The sequence below is a fragment of the Heterodontus francisci genome, unplaced genomic scaffold (genome assembly GCF_036365525.1).
Source record: "Heterodontus francisci isolate sHetFra1 unplaced genomic scaffold, sHetFra1.hap1 HAP1_SCAFFOLD_1014, whole genome shotgun sequence".
Classification (NCBI taxonomy): Eukaryota; Metazoa; Chordata; class Chondrichthyes; order Heterodontiformes; family Heterodontidae; genus Heterodontus; species Heterodontus francisci.
Genome location: NW_027140780.1, coordinates 121256 through 142251, shown reverse-complemented (window position 1 = coordinate 142251; position 20996 = coordinate 121256). Strand labels below are relative to the sequence as shown.

General features: G+C 55.1%; 5 non-coding genes and 8 pseudogenes across 5 annotated transcripts; all 13 read left to right on the top strand.

Annotated features, from left to right (window-relative positions):
* The first annotated feature begins 2948 nt into the window (after positions 1-2948).
* On the top strand, positions 2949-3119 carry LOC137361043 (U2 spliceosomal RNA; annotated as a pseudogene).
* A 388-nt stretch (positions 3120-3507) lies between these two features.
* Positions 3508-3616, top strand: LOC137361045 (U2 spliceosomal RNA; annotated as a pseudogene).
* Positions 3617-8816: 5200 nt separating this feature from the next.
* LOC137361027 (U2 spliceosomal RNA) lies at positions 8817-8994 on the top strand (annotated as a pseudogene).
* Positions 8995-9374: 380 nt separating this feature from the next.
* LOC137361115 (U2 spliceosomal RNA) lies at positions 9375-9565 on the top strand. The gene has a single exon (XR_010972096.1). It is a non-coding gene; the product is annotated as a U2 spliceosomal RNA (small nuclear RNA).
* A 388-nt stretch (positions 9566-9953) lies between these two features.
* Positions 9954-10144, top strand: LOC137360949 (U2 spliceosomal RNA). The gene has a single exon (XR_010971982.1). It is a non-coding gene; the product is annotated as a U2 spliceosomal RNA (small nuclear RNA).
* Positions 10145-10524: 380 nt separating this feature from the next.
* LOC137361114 (U2 spliceosomal RNA) lies at positions 10525-10715 on the top strand. The gene has a single exon (XR_010972095.1). It is a non-coding gene; the product is annotated as a U2 spliceosomal RNA (small nuclear RNA).
* A 388-nt stretch (positions 10716-11103) lies between these two features.
* Positions 11104-11294, top strand: LOC137360948 (U2 spliceosomal RNA). Its single transcript, XR_010971981.1, has one exon. It is a non-coding gene; the product is annotated as a U2 spliceosomal RNA (small nuclear RNA).
* A 380-nt stretch (positions 11295-11674) lies between these two features.
* LOC137361113 (U2 spliceosomal RNA) lies at positions 11675-11865 on the top strand. The gene has a single exon (XR_010972094.1). It is a non-coding gene; the product is annotated as a U2 spliceosomal RNA (small nuclear RNA).
* A 388-nt stretch (positions 11866-12253) lies between these two features.
* Positions 12254-12433, top strand: LOC137361073 (U2 spliceosomal RNA; annotated as a pseudogene).
* A 1927-nt stretch (positions 12434-14360) lies between these two features.
* Positions 14361-14537, top strand: LOC137361019 (U2 spliceosomal RNA; annotated as a pseudogene).
* A 380-nt stretch (positions 14538-14917) lies between these two features.
* Positions 14918-15026, top strand: LOC137361056 (U2 spliceosomal RNA; annotated as a pseudogene).
* A 5200-nt stretch (positions 15027-20226) lies between these two features.
* Positions 20227-20403, top strand: LOC137361018 (U2 spliceosomal RNA; annotated as a pseudogene).
* Positions 20404-20783: 380 nt separating this feature from the next.
* LOC137361047 (U2 spliceosomal RNA) lies at positions 20784-20892 on the top strand (annotated as a pseudogene).
* The last annotated feature ends 104 nt before the right edge of the window (positions 20893-20996 follow it).

The following is a 20996-nucleotide window of genomic DNA, read 5'->3' as shown; positions in this document are numbered from 1 at the left end:
CACTTACAGGACGACCAGCGGGTTGGCAGAGGGACGTGGAAGCTCAATGTGACACTGCTGACCCCAGAGAACGTTGAGGAACTCAAAAGGGATTACAAAGGTTGGAGGACCGTGAAACCCCTCTTTGAGTCTCCAGTTCACTGGTGGGAAGCGATTAAGGAGAACATCAAGAGGTTCTTCATCCACAAAGGTGTTCAGAAGGCGAGAGAGAGACAGAGGGAACTGTCCCGACTCCAGAAAATTATGCAAAATCTACTCCGGTTGCAGTCAATGGGGGTCGAGGTCAAGGAGGACCTCCAAGAGGTGAAGAGCCAGCAGGCCTCGCTCTTTGCCAAGGAGGCCTCCAAGATCATCTTCCGGTCCAGAGTCCGCTCCATCGAGCAGGATGAGACGTGCTCGCGTTACTTCTTCCAAAAGGTACACAGAGAGAGCTCTGTTATCAGCAGCCTGAAGGAAGAAGATGGCTCGGTAACGTCTTCGCAGTCCGACATACTAAGGATCAGCAAATCCTTTTATGCTGGGCTGTATGACGCGAAGCCCACAGACAGCAGAGCCCCCCAGTCCTTCCTGTCATCTATCACAGAGGTCTTAGATGACAGCAGGAGGGAGGGACTGGACAAGCCGCTAACTCTGGACGAGCTGACAAAGGCCGTCGAGTCTTTCGAGGCGAGTAAAACTCCCGGGAGCGACGGCTTACCGGTCGAGTTGTACTCGGCCCTGTGGGACTGGGTCGGCCCGGACCTGCTGGAAGTATACGAGAGTATGCTCCTGGCCGGTAGCATGTCAGAATCCATGAGGAAAGGCATCATCACCCTCATTTACAAGCAGAAGGGGGAGAGGGTAGAAATCAGAAATTGGCGGCCCATCTCACTGCTTAATGTTGATTACAAGATTCTGTCCAAAGTCATAGCCAGTCGAGTCAAGTCTGCTCTGGAGCTGGTGATTCACCCCGATCAGACCTGTACTGTACCCGGCAGGAAGATCTCTGATAGCCTCGCGCTACTCAGGGATACGATCGCCTACGTACGGGACAGGAGGGTGGACACCTGCCTCATCAGTCTGGACCAGGAGAAGGCTTTTGACAGGATATCGCACACCTACATGATGGACGTGCTTTCCAAAATGGGGTTTGGGGAGGGAATCTGCAATTGGATCCAACTGCTCTACACAAACATCAGTAGCGCAGTGTCAATCAACGGGTGGGAATCTGAAAGTTTCCCGATCAAATCTGGAGTCAGACAGGGCTGTCCTCTGTCCCCGGTCTTGTTTGTTTGCTGTATTGAACCCTTTGCTGAGTCTATTAGGAAGGATGCGAGCATAAGAGGGGTGACAATCCCAGGCAGCGGAGGCACTCAGGTCAAAACCTCCCTGTACATGGATGACGTCGCCGTCTTCTGCTCGGATCCGCTGTCCGTGCGCAGACTGATGAGCATCTGCGACCAGTTCGAACTGGCCTCGGGAGCCAAAGTTAACCACGGCAAGAGCGAGGCCATGTTCTTTGGGAACTGGGCTGACCGATCCTTTGTCCCCTTCAGCGTCAGGTCAGATTACCTGAAGGTGCTGGGGATATGGTTCGGAAGTGCCGGGGCGTGCACCAAAACATGGGAGGAGCGAGTAGCCAAGGTACGACAAAAGTTGGGCATGTGGGGGCAGCGATCTCTCTCCATTGTGGGTAAGAACCTGGTCATCAGGTGCGAGGCGCTCACGTTGTTGCTCTACGTGGCGCAGGTCTGGCCCATACCCCACTCCTGCGCCGTGGCAGTCACCCGAGCCATTTTCCGCTTCGTCTGGGGATCTAAAATGGACCGGGTCCAGAGGGACACGATGTTCAAATCTCTGGACAAGGGCGGGAAAAATGTACCCAACGTGGCCCTCATCCTGATGACCACCTTCGTGTGCGGCTGCATCAAGCTATGTGTAGATCCCCAGTACGCAAACTCCAAGTGTCACTACGTGCTGAGGTTCTATCTGTCCCCGGTGTTGCGAAGGATGGGCCTGGTCACATTGCCGCGGAACGCTCCGTGCAGTTGGGTGGCGCCGTACCACCTATCCTTCGTGGAGCAGTTTCTGCGGAAAAACACCTTTGACCACCGGTCCATCAGGCAGTGGTCTGCACGGAATATCCTCAAGGCCCTACGGGAAAAGGAAACGGTGGATCCTGTCGGATGGTTCCCCGAGCAGACCGTCAAAGTCATTTGGCGGAATGCCTCATCACCAGAACTTTCAAACAAGCACCAAGACGTAGCTTGGCTGGTGGTGAGAAGGGCCCTCCCCGTCAGATCCTTCATGCACACCCGAAGTCTCGCCCCCTCCGCACAGTGCCCCCGCGTTGGCTGTGGTGGGGAAGAGACGGTCGCCCACCTCCTCCTGGAATGTGCCTTTGCAAAGCAGGTGTGGAAAGAGATGCAGTGGTTTTTGTCAAGGTTCATCCCAAGCAGCTCTGTAACACAGGAGTCTGTGCTCTACGGGCTGTTCCCAGGGACGCACACCGAGACAAACATCAACTGCTGCTGGAGGACTATCAATTCGGTGAAAGACGCCCTTTGGTCTGCCCGAAACTTGCTGGTCTTCCAGCGCAAAGAGTTGTCCACCACCGAATGTTGCAGACTGGCACATTCCAAGGTCCAGGACTACGTGCTGAGGGACGCACTAAAGCTTGGGGCAGCCGCAGCAAAGGCTCAATGGGGAAAGACCACAGTGTAAGGATCCCCCACCAAGCTGGACTGAGGGGCTGGAACCATCGGAAGCCCCTCGAACTGTATCGTTAATATTCTCAATTGCTGTAAATGTAAAACTGTAATTGACATGACAATTGTGAAACGCAAGGGTTGGGAAGAAACTCATGACATTATTGAAAGAAACAGATCTCTTTTGCAATGTTTGTATTTTTTCGTGCTGTTTGGAAACTGTTTGGCAATGTAATTTTTACAGATTTTTATGAATAAAGTATATTTTGGGAAAAAAAAAAAAAAAAAATCAGTTTAATATCTGATACGTCCCCTATCTGGGGACCAAATATTAAATTGATTTTTGGGACAGGGAGATGGAGCAGGGGCTTGCCCCGTCCACTCCATGCATCCACCTGGTATTGCAGTGTTTCCAGGAGCGGTGCAGCTTCCCCCCTCCATGGGGGCGAGACCCCTGCCGAAAAATAGAATTCGCAATAGTGACGGCGCTGCTGCTCGGCTGACTTTGCTGCAGTTTTCCGTGGGCGCTACGCTGCCCCCTGTTGGATTGCCCCGCAGTTGCAGGCCGCCCTTTGCTGCCTGGCGCGCGTGGTTGTCGTTATTCCTGCGCAATGCCTCGCGCAGAAGCGCGAGGAATGGCTGCGCGTGGCATGCACGCGTGCTTTCCTTTCTGCTTGCAAGGCCCGGCAACAAAAGGAGCTCTGGCTCAAAGACCGCCCGCCGTCGCCTCTTTCGCCCGAGGCTCGCCCACCCGGCGGCTACTTTGACGTAGAGGCCGCACGCCGGGCCTGACGCGCGCAGCAAACGCAGTTTTAGGGCCATCGCTTCTCGGCCTTTTGGCTAAGATCAAGTGTAGTATCTGTTCTTATCAGTGTTTATTTGATTGAGAAGAGACCATGATCATTGCCTTTTGATCCTGGGGAAGCTTTGAGTAAAATGGCTATAACCAATTTTCGAGCTTCGGGCCAGGGAGTGCGCAACACCGTTCGGGTGGTCGTGAAGGACAAGGAAGGAGATGCACCGGTCGATCGCACCTTTTTCATCAAGAAAATTCTCTTCGATTGCTGCGGATTTCAAGCGACGGACGTCTTCTGCCTGCAGGATTTCCCCAGCAGTGGATACTTCGACGTGACGTTCCGGAACGTGGCGGGATGCATCAAGTTCCTGAAGGCGTTCAAGGAGAAAGGGGACCGGGTGCCACTGTCGATCCTCACAGCGGAGCCGCTCTTCACGCTTCCGTCACAACGGGACCGGGTGGTGACGATTCACCTCTACAACCCCCATGTTCCGGTGGTGGATGTACTCACCTTTCTCGCCAGGTACGTCGAGGTGGCCGGCAGCAGCACTGATGTCAAGGACCCCTTTGGGATCTGGACCAGCAAGCGGCAGGTCAAGGTGACCTTGAAGGTAGATCCCAGTGGAGCCATCATCCACCCTCCCTCCAGCTTTGCTATCGGGGGAAGTCGAGGCTTCTTGGTCTACGCTGGGCAGCCCAGAGTTTGTCGCACCTGTGGCAAATCTGGTCACATGGCAGCCAACTGCAGCACGGTTGTTTGCAAGAACTGCAAGGAGGAAGGCCATCAGACCAAGGACTGTAAGCAGACTAAGTGTTGCAACTTGTGCGGTGCGGCAGGCCATCTCTACAAGACCTGCCCCAAACGTTGTTTCAGCTATGCTCAGGCGGCAAGGTCCAAGGAATGGCAGGGCGAAGGTTCGACGAAGGCGTCCGCTGTTCGAAAGGAGACCAGCAACCTTCTCCGCAGTGAGGAACTTCAACCTGAGAAGGAAGGGGAGGCGGCTGAAACCAACGACCCAGCACCTACCCAGCGCCCGGAAACCCCTCCTCCACAGACAGAATCAATGGAGGAGGAGGCAGCAGATGGACAAACAGGTCAGTGGCAAGTGGTCCAGAGGAAAACCACAAAGAAAAAACATCCCAAAGCCACCACCCAAACCAGTGGCAAGAGGAGGCTCTCTTCTGAATCAGACTGCAACAACTCCTCTTCACTGGACGGGGAAATGCTGGAACGACAGCCCCTTCAAAAGAGGCGGCAGAACTCCGAGATGGATGATCAAGCATCCCAGCCCCCGGGCACTGGAAGCTGTGATGGGCCCGGCGTGCCCCAACCCCAATTCCCCACACGTAACGACGTGGCCAACGCATCTCAGCTCCGGGACACCGGGAGCAAAGACACGTCTGGCGCACCTGAGCTCCGGGAGACCGGGAGCTGTGATGTTTTCGAGGAGGAACAGATGGAAGCAGCTGAGGACAACCCAATCCTCTCTGCCTACAAGACCCCCCCGATGTCACCCGAGCGGCACAAACCCTGCAGGAAAAATCAGGAGGGGTTTCTGAGCCCAACCAACGTGAAACTGCTTGCGCATACGATGGGTATGCAGGAACATCCCGAAGGGGAAGGACTGGGACTAGCGAGGACAAATGGTATGGGAAGCAACAACTAATTTTTAGTAAAAAATGGGTGTAAGAATTGCTTCCATTAATGTGCGTAGCATTAAATCGACTACGCGATGTGTTTCAACCTTGGATTACCTTGCCAAGGTCAAAGCTGACCTACTGTTTCTGCAGGAGTGTGGAATACCACACCTCAGCACCTACAGGCAGTGGTCGCGATGGTGGTCCCACGGGCCATCGATCTGGTCGGGGGGTAATGACTGCCGTTCCTCCGGCCTGGGTATTCTGCTGCGGGGAGGTAACTTCACCATCTCCGAAGTTAAGGAGGTGGTGGGCGGCCGCCTCCTCGTAGCAGACGTGATGTACAACAACGCTCCGCTCCGGTTGATCAACGTGTACGCCCCGGTACAACGCAGCGAGCGGCTGACCGTCTTCCAGCAGCTCCCACTGCTGCTGGCGACGTCCAGGCCGGTCATCCTAGGCGGTGACTTCAACTGCATCATCGATGCGGCTGGACGATCCGGCAGTGACGACAGAAAACTGGACGCTACGTCCAGATTCCTAGTAGAAACAGTTAAGGATGCCAAACTGCACGACGTCTTCAGCAAACCTGCAGACGGAGCGCAGCGCAGATACACATGGTCAAGATCGGACGGGTCTGCCCGTTCCAGGATTGACTTCCTGTTTGTTTCCCGTGCTGTCACGGTCGGATCCACCGACGTCAAGCCGGTGTTCTTCTCCGACCACTGCCTCTTACTGGCCGACTGTCACTTACAGGACGACCAGCGGGTTGGCAGAGGGACGTGGAAGCTCAATGCGACACTGCTGACCCCAGAGAACGTTGAGGAACTCAAAAGGGATTACAATGGTTGGAGGACCGTGAAACCCCTCTTTGAGTCTCCAGTTCACTGGTGGGAAGCGATTAAGGAGAACATCAAGAGGTTCTTCATCCACAAAGGTGTTCAGAAGGCGAGAGAGAGACAGAGGGAACTGTCCCGACTCCAGAAAATTATGCAAAATCTACTCCGGTTGCAGTCAATGGGGGTCGAGGTCAAGGAGGACCTCCAAGAGGTGAAGAGCCAGCAGGCCTCGCTCTTTGCCAAGGAGGCCTCCAAGATCATCTTCCGGTCCAGAGTCCGCTCCATCGAGCAGGATGAGACGTGCTCGCGTTACTTCTTCCAAAAGGTACACAGAGAGAGCTCTGTTATCAGCAGCCTGAAGGAAGAAGATGGCTCGGTAACGTCTTCGCAGTCCGACATACTAAGGATCAGCAAATCCTTTTATGCTGGGCTGTATGACGCGAAGCCCACAGACAGCAGAGCCTCCCAGTCCTTCCTGTCATCTATCACAGAGGTCTTAGATGACAGCAGGAGGGAGGGACTGGACAAGCCGCTAACTCTGGACGAGCTGACAAAGGCCGTCGAGTCTTTCGAGGCGAGTAAAACTCCCGGGAGCGACGGCTTACCGGTCGAGTTGTACTCGGCCCTGTGGGACTGGGTCGGCCCGGACCTGCTGGAAGTATACGAGAGTATGCTCCTGGCCGGTAGCATGTCAGAATCCATGAGAAAAGGCATCATCACCCTCATTTACAAGCAGAAGGGGGAGAGGGTAGAAATCAGAAATTGGCGGCCCATCTCACTGCTTAATGTTGATTACAAGATTCTGTCCAAAGTCATAGCCAGTCGAGTCAAGTCTGCTCTGGAGCTGGTGATTCACCCCGATCAGACCTGTACTGTACCCGGCAGGAAGATCTCTGATAGCCTCGCGCTACTCAGGGATACGATCGCCTACGTACGGGACAGGAGGGTGGACACCTGCCTCATCAGCCTGGACCAGGAGAAGGCTTTTGACAGGATATCGCACACCTACATGATGGACGTGCTTTCCAAAATGGGGTTTGGGGAGGGAATCTGCAATTGGATCCAACTGCTCTACACAAACATCAGTAGCGCAGTGTCAATCAACGGGTGGGAATCTGAAAGTTTCCCGATCAAATCTGGAGTCAGACAGGGCTGTCCTCTTTCCCCGGTCTTGTTTGTTTGCTGTATTGAACCCTTTGCTGAGTCTATTAGGAAGGATGCGAGCATAAGAGGGGTGACAATCCCAGGCAGCGGAGGCACTCAGGTCAAAACCTCCCTGTACATGGATGACGTCGCCGTCTTCTGCTCGGATCCGCTGTCCGTGCGCAGACTGATGAGCATCTGCGACCAGTTCGAACTGGCCTCGGGAGCCAAAGTTAACCACGGCAAGAGCGAGGCCATGTTCTTTGGGAACTGGGCTGACCGATCCTTTGTCCCCTTCACCGTCAGGTCAGATTACCTGAAGGTGCTGGGGATATGGTTCGGAAGGGCCGGGGCGTGCACCAAAACATGGGAGGAGCGAGTAGCCAAGGTACGACAAAAGTTGGACATGTGGGGGCAGCGATCTCTCTCCATTGTGGGTAAGAACCTGGTCATCAGGTGCGAGGCGCTCACGTTGTTGCTCTACGTGGCGCAGGTCTGGCCCATACCCCACTCCTGCGCCGTGGCAGTCACCCGAGCCATTTTCCGCTTCGTCTGGGGATCTAAAATGGACCGGGTCCGGAGGGACACGATGTTCAAATCTCTGGACATGGGCGGGAAAAATGTACCCAACGTGGCCCTCATCCTGATGACCACCTTCGTGTGCGGCTGCATCAAGCTATGTGTAGATCCCCAGTACGCAAACTCCAAGTGTCACTACGTGCTGAGGTTCTATCTGTCCCCGGTGTTGCGAAGGATGGGCCTGGTCACATTGCCGCGGAACGCTCCGTGCAGTTGGGCGGCGCCGTACCACCTATCCTTCGTGGAGCAGTTTCTGCGGAAAAACACCTTTGACCACCGGTCCATCAGGCAGTGGTCTGCACGGAATGTCCTCAAGGCCCTACGGGAAAAGGAAACGGTGGATCCTGTCGGATGGTTCCCCGAGCAGACCGTCAAAGTCATTTGGCGGAATGCCTCATCACCAGAACTTTCAAACAAGCACCAAGACGTAGCTTGGCTGGTGGTGAGAAGGGCCCTCCCCGTCAGATCCTTCATGCACACCCGAAGTCTCGCCCCCTCCGCACAGTGCCCCCGCGTTGGCTGTGGTGGGGAAGAGACGGTCGCCCACCTCCTCCTGGAATGTGCCTTTGCAAAGCAGGTGTGGAAAGAGATGCAGTGGTTTTTGTCAAGGTTCATCCCAAGCAGCTCTGTAACACAGGAGTCTGTGCTCTACGGGCTGTTCCCAGGGACGCACACCGAGACAAACATCAACTGCTGCTGGAGGACTATCAATTCGGTGAAAGACGCCCTTTGGTCTGCCCGAAACTTGCTGGTCTTCCAGCGCAAAGAGTTGTCCACCACCGAATGTTGCAGACTGGCACATTCCAAGGTCCAGGACTACGTGCTGAGGGACGCACTAAAGCTTGGGGCAGCCGCAGCAAAGGCTCAATGGGGAAAGACCACAGTGTAAGGTTCCCCCACCAAGCTGGACTGAGGGGCTGGAACCATGGGAAGCCCCTCGAACTGTATCGTTAATATTCTGAATTGCTGTAAATGTAAAACTGTAATTGACATGACAATTGTGAAACGGAAGGGTTGGGAAGAAATTCATGACAGTATTGAAGGAAACTGATCTCCCTTGCAATGTTTGTATTTTTTGGTGCTGTTTGGAAACTGTTTGGCAATGTAATTTTTACAGATTTTTATGAATAAAGTATATTTTGGAAAAAAAAAAAAAAAATCTGTTCTTATCAGTTTAATATCTGATACGTCCCCTATCTGGGGACCAAATATTAAATTGATTTTTGGGACAGGGAGATGGAGCAGGGGCTTGCCCCGTCCACTCCATGCATCCACCTGGTATTGCAGTGTTTCCAGGAGCGGTGCAGCTTCCCCCCTCCATGGGGGCGGGACCCCTGCTGAAAAATAGAATTCGCAATAGTGACGGCGCTGCTGACTTTGCTGCAGTTTTCCGTGGGCGCTACGCTGCCCCCTGTTGGATTGCCCCGCAGTTGCAGGCCGCCCTTTGCTGCCCAGCGCGCGCGGTTGTCTTTATTCCTGCGCAATGCCTCGCGCAGAAGCGCAAGGAATGGCTGCGCGTGGCATGCACGCGTGCTTTCCTTTCTGCTTGCAAGGCCCGGCAACAAAAGGAGCTCTGGCTCAAAGACCGCCCGCCGTCGCCTCTTTCGCCCGAGGCTCGCCCACCCGGCGGCTACTTTGTGGTAGAGGCCGCACGCCGGGCCTGACGCGCGCAGCAAACGCAGTTTTACGGCCATCGCTTCTCGGCCTTTTGGCTAAGATCAAGTGTAGTATCTGTTCTTATCAGTTTAATATCTGATACGTCCCCTATCTGGGGACCAAATATTAAATTGATTTTTGGGACAGGGAGATGGAACAGGGGCTTGCCCCGTCCACTCCATGCATCCACCTGGTATTGCAGTGTTTCCAGGAGCGGTGCAGCTTCCCCCCTCCATGGGGGCGAGACCCCTGCCGAAAAATAGAATTCGCAATAGTGACGGCGCTGCTGCTCGGCTGACTTTGCTGCAGTTTTCCGTGGGCGCTACGCTGCCCCCTGTTGGATTGCCCCGCAGTTGCAGGCCGCCCTTTGCTGCCTGGCGCGCGTGGTTGTCGTTATTCCTGCGCAATGCCTCGCGCAGAAGCGCGAGGAATGGCTGCGCGTGGCATGCACGCGTGCTTTCCTTTCTGCTTGCAAGGCCCGGCAACAAAAGGAGCTCTGGCTCAAAGACCGCCCGCCGTCGCCTCTTTCGCCCGAGGCTCGCCCACCCGGCGGCTACTTTGACGTAGAGGCCGCACGCCGGGCCTGACGCGCGCAGCAAAAGCAGTTTTAGGGCCATCGCTTCTCGGCCTTTTGGCTAAGATCAAGTGTAGTATCTGTTCTTATCAGTTTAATATCTGATACGTCCCCTATCTGGGGACCAAATATTAAATTGATTTTTGGGACAGGGAGATGGAGCAGGGGCTTGCCCCGTCCACTCCATGCATCCACCTGGTATTGCAGTGTTTCCAGGAGCGGTGCAGCTTCCCCCCTCCATGGGGGCGAGACCCCTGCTGAAAAATAGAATTCGCAATAGTGACGGCGCTGCTGACTTTGCTGCAGTTTTCTGTGGGCGCTACGCTGCCCCCTGTTGGATTGCCCCGCAGTTGCAGGCCGCCCTTTGCTGCCTAGCGCGCGTGGTTGTCGTTATTCCTGCGCAATGCCTCGCGCAGAAGCGCAAGGAATGGCTGCGCGTGGCATGCACGCGTGCTTTCCTTTCTGCTTGCAAGGCCCGGCAACAAAAGGAGCTCTGGCTCAAAGACCGCCCGCCGTCGCCTCTTTCGCCCGAGGCTCGCCCACCCGGCGGCTACTTTGTGGTAGAGGCCGCACGCCGGGCCTGACGCGCGCAGCAAACGCAGTTTTACGGCCATCGCTTCTCGGCCTTTTGGCTAAGATCAAGTGTAGTATCTGTTCTTATCAGTTTAATATCTGATACGTCCCCTATCTGGGGACCAAATATTAAATTGATTTTTGGGACAGGGAGATGGAACAGGGGCTTGCCCCGTCCACTCCATGCATCCACCTGGTATTGCAGTGTTTCCAGGAGCGGTGCAGCTTCCCCCCTCCATGGGGGCGAGACCCCTGCCGAAAAATAGAATTCGCAATAGTGACGGCGCTGCTGCTCGGCTGACTTTGCTGCAGTTTTCCGTGGGCGCTACGCTGCCCCCTGTTGGATTGCCCCGCAGTTGCAGGCCGCCCTTTGCTGCCTGGCGCGCGTGGTTGTCGTTATTCCTGCGCAATGCCTCGCGCAGAAGCGCGAGGAATGGCTGCGCGTGGCATGCACGCGTGCTTTCCTTTCTGCTTGCAAGGCCCGGCAACAAAAGGAGCTCTGGCTCAAAGACCGCCCGCCGTCGCCTCTTTCGCCCGAGGCTCGCCCACCCGGCGGCTACTTTGACGTAGAGGCCGCACGCCGGGCCTGACGCGCGCAGCAAAAGCAGTTTTAGGGCCATCGCTTCTCGGCCTTTTGGCTAAGATCAAGTGTAGTATCTGTTCTTATCAGTTTAATATCTGATACGTCCCCTATCTGGGGACCAAATATTAAATTGATTTTTGGGACAGGGAGATGGAGCAGGGGCTTGCCCCGTCCACTCCATGCATCCACCTGGTATTGCAGTGTTTCCAGGAGCGGTGCAGCTTCCCCCCTCCATGGGGGCGAGACCCCTGCTGAAAAATAGAATTCGCAATAGTGACGGCGCTGCTGACTTTGCTGCAGTTTTCTGTGGGCGCTACGCTGCCCCCTGTTGGATTGCCCCGCAGTTGCAGGCCGCCCTTTGCTGCCTAGCGCGCGTGGTTGTCGTTATTCCTGCGCAATGCCTCGCGCAGAAGCGCAAGGAATGGCTGCGCGTGGCATGCACGCGTGCTTTCCTTTCTGCTTGCAAGGCCCGGCAACAAAAGGAGCTCTGGCTCAAAGACCGCCCGCCGTCGCCTCTTTCGCCCTCGGCTCGCCCACCCGGCGGCTACTTTGTGGTAGAGGCCGCACGCCGGGCCTGACGCGCGCAGCAAACGCAGTTTTACGGCCATCGCTTCTCGGCCTTTTGGCTAAGATCAAGTGTAGTATCTGTTCTTATCAGTTTAATATCTGATACGTCCCCTATCTGGGGACCAAATATTAAATTGATTTTTGGGACAGGGAGATGGAACAGGGGCTTGCCCCGTCCACTCCATGCATCCACCTGGTATTGCAGTGTTTCCAGGAGCGGTGCAGCTTCCCCCCTCCATGGGGGCGAGACCCCTGCCGAAAAATAGAATTCGCAATAGTGACGGCACTGCTGCTCGGCTGACTTTGCTGCAGTTTTCCGTGGGCGCTACGCTGCCCCCTGTTGGATTGCCCCGCAGTTGCAGGCCGCCCTTTGCTGCCCAGCGCGCGCGGTTGTCTTTTTTCCTGCGCAATGCCTCGCGCAGAAGCGCAAGGAATGGCTGCGCGTGGCATGCACGCGTGCTTTCCTTTCTGCTTGCAAGGCCCGGCAACAAAAGGAGCTCTGGCTCAAAGACCGCCCGCCGTCGCCTCTTTCGCCCGAGGCTCGCCCACCCGGCGGCTACTTTGACGTAGAGGCCGCACGCCGGGCCTGACGCGCGCAGCAAACGCAGTTTTACGGCCATCGCTTCTCGGCCTTTTGGCTAAGATCAAGTGTAGTGTCTGTTCTTATCAGTGCTTACAAAGTCATAGCCAGTCGAGTCAAGTCTGCTCTGGAGCTGGTGATTCACCCCGATCAGACCTGTACTGTACCCGGCAGGAAGATCTCTGATAGCCTCGCGCTACTCAGGGATACGATTGCCTACGTACGGGACAGGAGGGTGGACACCTGCCTCATCAGCCTGGACCAGGAGAAGGCTTTTGACAGGATATCGCACACCTACATGATGGACGTGCTTTCCAAAATGGGGTTTGGGGAGGGAATCTGCAATTGGATCCAACTGCTCTACACAAACATCAGTAGCGCAGTGTCAATCAACGGGTGGGAATCTGAAAGTTTCCCGATCAAATCTGGAGTCAGACAGGGCTGTCCTCTGTCCCCGGTCTTGTTTGTTTGCTGTATTGAACCCTTTGCTGAGTCTATTAGGAAGGATGCGAGCATAAGAGGGGTGACAATCCCAGGCAGCGGAGGCACTCAGGTCAAAACCTCCCTGTACATGGATGACGTCGCCGTCTTCTGCTCGGATCCGCTGTCCGTGCGCAGACTGATGAGCATCTGCGACCAGTTCGAACTGGCCTCGGGAGCCAAAGTTAACCACGGCAAGAGCGAGGCCATGTTCTTTGGGAACTGGGCTGACCGATCCTTTGTCCCCTTCACCGTCAGGTCAGATTACCTGAAGGTGCTGGGGATATGGTTCGGAAGGGCCGGGGCGTGCACCAAAACATGGGAGGAGCGAGTAGCCAAGGTACGACAAAAGTTGGGCATGTGGGGGCAGCGATCTCTCTCCATTGTGGGTAAGAACCTGGTCATCAGGTGCGAGGCGCTCACGTTGTTGCTCTACGTGGCGCAGGTCTGGCCCATACCCCACTCCTGCGCCGTGGCAGTCACCCGAGCCATTTTCCGCTTCGTCTGGGGATCTAAAATGGACCGGGTCCGGAGGGACACGATGTTCAAATCTCTGGACATGGGCGGGAAAAATGTACCCAACGTGGCCCTCATCCTGATGACCACCTTCGTGTGCGGCTGCATCAAGCTATGTGTAGATCCCCAGTACGCAAACTCCAAGTGTCACTACGTGCTGAGGTTCTATCTGTCCCCGGTGTTGCGAAGGATGGGCCTGGTCACATTGCCGCGGAACGCTCCGTGCAGTTGGGCGGCGCCGTACCACCTATCCTTCATGGAGCAGTTTCTGCGGAAAAACACCTTTGACCACCGGTCCATCAGGCAGTGGTCTGCACGGAATGTCCTCAAGGCCCTACGGGAAAAGGAAACGGTGGATCCTGTCGGATGGTTCCCCGAGCAGACCGTCAAAGTCATTTGGCGGAATGCCTCATCACCAGAACTTTCAAACAAGCACCAAGACGTAGCTTGGCTGGTGGTGAGAAGGGCCCTCCCCGTCAGATCCTTCATGCACACCCGAAGTCTCGCCCCCTCCGCACAGTGCCCCCGCGTTGGCTGTGGTGGGGAAGAGACGGTCGCCCACCTCCTCCTGGAATGTGCCTTTGCAAAGCAGGTGTGGAAAGAGATGCAGTGGTTTTTGTCAAGGTTCATCCCAAGCAGCTCTGTAACACAGGAGTCTGTGCTCTACGGGTTGTTCCCAGGGACGCACACCGAGACAAACATCAACTGCTGCTGGAGGGCTATCAATTCGGTGAAAGACGCCCTTTGGTCTGCCCGAAACTTGCTGGTCTTCCAGCGCAAAGAGTTGTCCACCGCCGAATGTTGCAGACTGGCACATTCCAAGGTCCAGGACTACGTGCTGAGGGACGCACTAAAGCTTGGGGCAGCCGCAGCAAAGGCTCAATGGGGAAAGACCACAGTGTAAGGTTCCCCCACCAAGCTGGAGTGAGGGGCTGGAACCATGGGAAGCCTTTCGAACTGTATCGTTAATATTCTCAATTGCTGTAAATGTAAAACTGTAATTGACATGACAATTGTGAAACGGAAGGGTTGGGAAGAAACTCATGACATTATTGAAAGAAACTGATCTCTTTTGCAATGTTTGTATTTTTTCGTGCTGTTTGGAAACTGTTTGGCAATGTAATTTTTACAGATTTTTATGAATAAAGTATATTTTGGAAATAAAAAAAAAAATCTGTTCTTATCAGTTTAATATCTGATACGTCCCCTATCTGGGGACCAAATATTAAATTGATTTTTGGGACAGGGAGATGGAACAGGGGCTTGCCCCGTCCACTCCATGCATCCACCTGGTATTGCAGTGTTTCCAGGAGCGGTGCAGCTTCCCCCCTCCATGGGGGCGAGACCCCTGCTGAAAAATAGAATTCGCAATAGTGACGGCGCTGCTGACTTTGCTGCAGTTTTCCGTGGGCGCTACGCTGCCCCCTGTTGGATTGCCCTGCAGTTGCAGGCCGCCCTTTGCTGCCTAGCGCGCGTGGTTGTCGTTATTCCTGCGCAATGCCTCGCGCAGAAGCGCAAGGAATGGCTGCGCGTGGCATGCACGCGTGCTTTCCTTTCTGCTTGCAAGGCCCGGCAACAAAAGGAGCTCTGGCTCAAAGACCGCCCGCCGTCGCCTCTTTCGCCCGAGGCTCGCCCACCCGGCGGCTACTTTGACGTAGAGGCCGCACGCCGGGCCTGACGCGCGCAGCAAACGCAGTTTTAGGGCCATCGCTTCTCGGCCTTTTGGCTAAGATCAAGTGTAGTATCTGTTCTTATCAGTGCTTATTTGATTGAGAAGAGACCATGATCATTGCCTTTTGATCCTGGGGAAGCTTTGAGTAAAATGGCTATAACCAATTTTCGAGCTTCGGGCCAGGGAGTGCGCAACACCGTCCGGGTGGTCGTGAAGGACAAGGAAGGAGATGCACCGGTCGATCGCACCTTCTTCATCAAGAAAATTCTCTTTGATTGCTGCGGATTTCAAGCGACGGACGTCTTCTGCCTGCAGGATTTCCCCAGCAGTGGATACTTCGACGTGACGTTCCGGAGCGTGGCGGGATGCATCAAGTTCCTGAAGGCGTTCAAGGAGAAAGGGGACCGGGCGCCACTGTCGATCCTCACAGCGGAGCCGCTCTTCACGCTTCCGTCACAACGGGACCGGGTGGTGACGATTCACCTCTACAACCCCCATGTTCCGGTGGTGGATGTACTCACCTTTCTCGCCAGGTACGTCGAGGTGGCCGGCAGCAGCACTGATGTCAAGGACCCCTTTGGGATCTGGACCAGCAAGCGGCAGGTCAAGGTGACCTTGAAGGTAGATCCCAGTGGAGCCATCATCCACCCTCCCTCCAGCTTCGCTATCGGGGGAAGTCGAGGCTTCTTGGTCTACGCTGGGCAGCCCAGAGTTTGCCGCACCTGTGGCAAATCTGGTCACATGGCAGCCAACTGCAGCACGGTTGTTTGCAAGAACTGCAAGGAGGAAGGCCATCAGACCAAGGACTGTAAGCAGACTAAGTGTTGCAACTTGTGCGGTGCGGCAGGCCATCTCTACAAGACCTGTCCCAAACGTTGTCTCAACTATGCTCAGGCGGCAAGGTCCAAGGAATGGCCGGGCGAAGGTTCGACGAAGGCATCCGCTGTTCGAAAGGAGACCAGTAACCTTCTCCGCAGTGAGGAACTTCAACCTGAGAAGGAAGGGGAGGCGGCTGAAACCAACGACCCAGCACCTACCCAGCGCCCGGAAACCCCTCCCCCACAGACAGAATCAATGGAGGAGGAGGCAGCAGATGGACAAACAGGTCAGTGGCAAGTGGTCCAGAGGAAAACCACAAAGAAAAAACATCCCAAAGCCACCACCCAAACCAGTGGCAAGAGGAGGCTCTCTTCTGAATCAGACTGCAACAACTCCTCTTCACTGGACGGGGAAATGCTGGAACGACAGCCCCTTCAAAAGAGGCGGCAGAACTCCGAGATGGATGATAAAGCATCCCAGCCCCCGGGCACTGGAAGCTGTGATGGGCCCAGCGTGCCCCAACCCCAATGCCCCACACGTAACGACGTGGCCAACGCATCTCAGCTCCAGGACACCGGGAGCAAAGACACGTCTGGCGCACCTGAGCTCCGGGAGACCGGGAGCTGTGATGTTTTCGAGGAGGAACAGATGGAAGCAGCTGTGGACAACCCAATCCTCTCTGCCTACAAGACCCCCCCGATGTCACCCGAGCGGCACAAACCCTGCAGGAAAAATCAGGAGGGGTTTCTGAGCCCAACCAACGTGAAACTGCTTGCGCATACGATGGGTATGCAGGAACATCCCGAAGGGGAAGGACTGGGACTAGCGAGGACAAATGGTATGGGAAGCAACAACTAATTTTTAGTAAAAAATGGGTGTAAGAATTGCTTCCATTAATGTGCGTAGCATTAAATCGACTACGCGATGTGTTTCAACCTTGGATTACCTTGCCAAGGTCAAAGCTGACCTACTGTTTCTGCAGGAGTGTGGAATACCACACCTCAGCACCTACAGGCAGTGGTCGCGATGGTGGTCCCACGGGCCATCGATCTGGTCGGGGGGTAATGACTGCCGTTCCTCCGGCCTGGGTATTCTGCTGCGGGGAGGTAACTTCACCATCTCCGAAGTTAAGGAGGTGGTGGGCGGCCGCCTCCTCGTAGCAGACGTGATGTACAACAACGCTCCGCTCCGGTTGATCAACGTGTACGCCCCGGTACAACGCAGCGAGCGGCTGACCGTCTTCCAGCAGCTCCCACTGCTGCTGGCGACGTCCAGGCCGGTCATCCTAGGCGGTGACTTCAACTGCATCATCGATGCGGCTGGACGATCCGGCAGTGACGACAGCAAACTGGACGCTACGTCCAGATTCCTAGTAGAAACAGTTAAGGATGCCAAACTGCACGACGTCTTCAGCAAACCTGCAGACGGAGCGCAGCGCAGATACACATGGTCAAGATCGGACGGGTCTGCCCGTTCCAGGATTGACTTCCTGTTTGTGTCCCGTGCTGTCACGGTCGGATCCACCGACGTCAAGCCGGTGTTCTTCTCCGACCACTGCCTCTTACTGGCCGACTGTCACTTACAGGACGACCAGCGGGTTGGCAGAGGGACGTGGAAGCTCAATGCGACACTGCTGACCCCAGAGAACGTTGAGGAACTAAAAAGGGATTACAAAGGTTGGAGGACCGTGAAACCCCTCTTTGAGTCTCCAGTTCACTGGTGGGAAGCGATTAAGGAGAACATCAAGAGGTTCTTCATCCACAAAGGTGTTCAGAAGGCGAGAGAGAGACAGAGGGAACTGTCCCGACTCCAGAAAATTATGCAAAATCTACTCCGGTTGCAGTCAATGGGGGTCGAGGTCAAGGAGGACCTCCAAGAGGTGAAGAGCCAGCAGGCCTCGCTCTTTGCCAAGGAGGCCTCCAAGATCATCTTCCGGTCCAGAGTCCGCTCCATCGAGCAGGATGAGACGTGCTCGCGTTACTTCTTCCAAAAGGTACACAGAGAGAGCTCTGTTATCAGCAGCCTGAAGGAAGAAGATGGCTCGGTAACGTCTTCGCAGTCCGACATACTAAGGATCAGCAAATCCTTTTATGCTGGGCTGTATGACGCGAAGCCCACAGACAGCAGAGCCTCCCAGTCCTTCCTGTCATCTATCACAGAGGTCTTAGATGACAGCAGGAGGGAGGGACTGGACAAGCCGCTAACTCTGGACGAGCTGACAAAGGCCGTCGAGTCTTTCGAGGCGAGTAAAACTCCCGGGAGCGACGGCTTACCGGTCGAGTTGTACTCGGCCCTGTGGGACTGGGTCGGCCCGGACCTGCTGGAAGTATACGAGAGTATGCTCCTGGCCGGTAGCATGTCAGAATCCATGAGAAAAGGCATCATCGCCCTCATTTACAAGCAGAAGGGGGAGAGGGTAGAAATCAGAAATTGGCGGCCCATCTCACTGCTTAATGTTGATTACAAGATTCTGTCCAAAGTCATAGCCAGTCGAGTCAAGTCTGCTCTGGAGCTGGTGATTCACCCCGATCAGACCTGTACTGTACCCGGCAGGAAGATCTCTGATAGCCTCGCGCTACTCAGGGATACGATCGCCTACGTACGGGACAGGAGGGTGGACACCTGCCTCATCAGCCTGGACCAGGAGAAGGCTTTTGACAGGATATCGCACACCTACATGATGGACGTGCTTTCCAAAATGGGGTTTGGGGAGGGAATCTGCAATTGGATCCAACTGCTCTACACAAACATCAGTAGCGCAGTCTCAATCAACGGGTGGGAATCTGAAAGTTTCCCGATCAAATCTGGAGTCAGACAGGGCTGTCCTCTGTCCCCGGTCTTGTTTGTTTGCTGTATTGAACCCTTTGCTGAGTCTATTAGGAAGGATGCGAGCATAAGAGGGGTGACAATCCCAGGCAGCGGAGGCACTCAGGTCAAAACCTCCCTGTACATGGATGACGTCGCCGTCTTCTGCTCGGATCCGCTGTCCGTGCGCAGACTGATGAGCATCTGCGACCAGTTCGAACTGGCCTCGGGAGCCAAAGTTAACCAGGGCAAGAGCGAGGCCATGTTCTTTGGGAACTGGGCTGACCGATCCTTTGTCCCCTTCACCGTCAGGTCAGATTACCTGAAGGTGCTGGGGATATGGTTCGGAAGGGCCGGGGCGTGCACCAAAACATGGGAGGAGCGAGTAGCCAAGGTACGACAAAAGTTGGGCATGTGGGGGCAGCGGTCTCTCTCCATTGTGGGTAAGAACCTGGTCATCAGGTGCGAGGCGCTCACGTTGTTGCTCTACGTGGCGCAGGTCTGGCCCATACCCCACTCCTGCGCCGTGGCAGTCACCCGAGCCATTTTCCGCTTCGTCTGGGGATCTAAAATGGACCGGGTCCGGAGGGACACGATGTTCAAATCTCTGGACAAGGGCGGGAAAAATGTACCCAACGTGGCCCTCATCCTGATGACCACCTTCGTGTGCGGCTGCATCAAGCTATGTGTCGATCCCCAGTACGCAAACTCCAAGTGTCACTACGTGCTGAGGTTCTATCTGTCCCCGGTGTTGCGAAGGATGGGCCTGGTCACATTGCCGCGGAACGCTCCGTGCAGTTGGGCGGCGCCGTACCACCTATCCTTCGTGGAGCAGTTTCTGCGGAAAAACACATTTGACCACCGGTCCATCAGGCAGTGGTCTGCACGGAATGTCCTCAAGGCCCTACGGGAAAAGGAAACGGTAGATCCTGTCGGATGGTTCCCCGAGCAGACCGTCAAAGTCATTTGGCGGAATGCCTCATCACCAGAACTTTCAAACAAGCACCAAGACGTAGCTTGGCTGGTGGTGAGAAGGGCCCTCCCCGTCAGATCCTTCATGCACACCCGAAGTCTCGCCCCCTCCGCACAGTGCCCCCGCGTTGGCTGTGGTGGGGAAGAGACGGTCGCCCACCTCCTCCTGGAATGTGCCTTTGCAAAGCAGGTGTGGAAAGAGATGCAGTGGTTTTTGTCAAGGTTCATCCCAAGCAGCTCTGTAACACAGGAGTCTGTGCTCTACGGGCTGTTCCCAGGGACGCACACCGAGACAAACATCAACTGCTGCTGGAGGGCTATCAATTCGGTGAAAGACGCCCTTTGGTCTGCCCGAAACTTGCTGGTCTTCCAGCGCAAAGAGTTGTCCACCACCGAATGTTGCAGACTGGCACATTCCAAGGTCCAGGACTACGTGCTGAGGGACGCACTAAAGCTTGGGGCAGCCGCAGCAAAGGCTCAATGGGGAAAGACCACAGTGTAAGGTTCCCCCACCAAGCTGGACTGAGGGGCTGGAACCATGGGAAGCCCCTCGAACTGTATCGTTAATATTCTCAATTGCTGTAAATGTAAAACTGTAATTGACATGACAATTGTGAAACGGAAGGGGAGGGAAGAAACTCATGACATTATTGAAAGAAACTGATCTCTTTTGCAATGTTTGTATTTTTTGGTGCTGTTTGGAAACTGTTTGGCAATGTAATTTTTACAGATTTTTATGAATAAAGTATATTTTGGAAATAAAAAAAAAAATCTGTTCTTATCAGTTTAATATCTGATACGTCCCCTATCTGGGGACCAAATATTAAATTGATTTTTGGGACAGGGAGATGGAACAGGGGCTTGCCCCGTCCACTCCATGCATCCACCTGGTATTGCAGTGTTTCCAGGAGCGGTGCAGCTTCCCCCCTCCATGGGGGCGAGACCCCTGCTGAAAAATAGAATTCGCAATAGTGACGGCGCTGCTGACTTTGCTGCAGTTTTCCGTGGGCGCTACGCTGCCCCCTGTTGGATTGCCCTGCAGTTGCAGGCCGCCCTTTGCTGCCTAGCGCGCGTGGTTGTCGTTATTCCTGCGCAATGCCTCGCGCAGAAGCGCAAGGAATGGCTGCGCGTGGCATGCACGCGTGCTTTCCTTTCTGCTTGCAAGGCCCGGCAACAAAAGGAGCTCTGGCTCAAAGACCGCCCGCCGTCGCCTCTTTCGCCCGAGGCTCGCCCACCCGGCGGCTACTTTGACGTAGAGGCCGCACGCCGGGCCTGACGCGCGCAGCAAACGCAGTTTTAGGGCCATCGCTTCTCGGCCTTTTGGCTAAGATCAAGTGTAGTATCTGTTCTTATCAGTGCTTATTTGATTGAGAAGAGACCATGATCATTGCTTTTTGATCCTGGGGAAGCTTTGAGTAAAATGGCTATAACCAATTTTCGAGCTTCGGGCCAGGGAGTGCGCAACACCGTTCGGGTGGTCGTGAAGGACAAGGAAGGAGATGCACCGGTCGATCGCA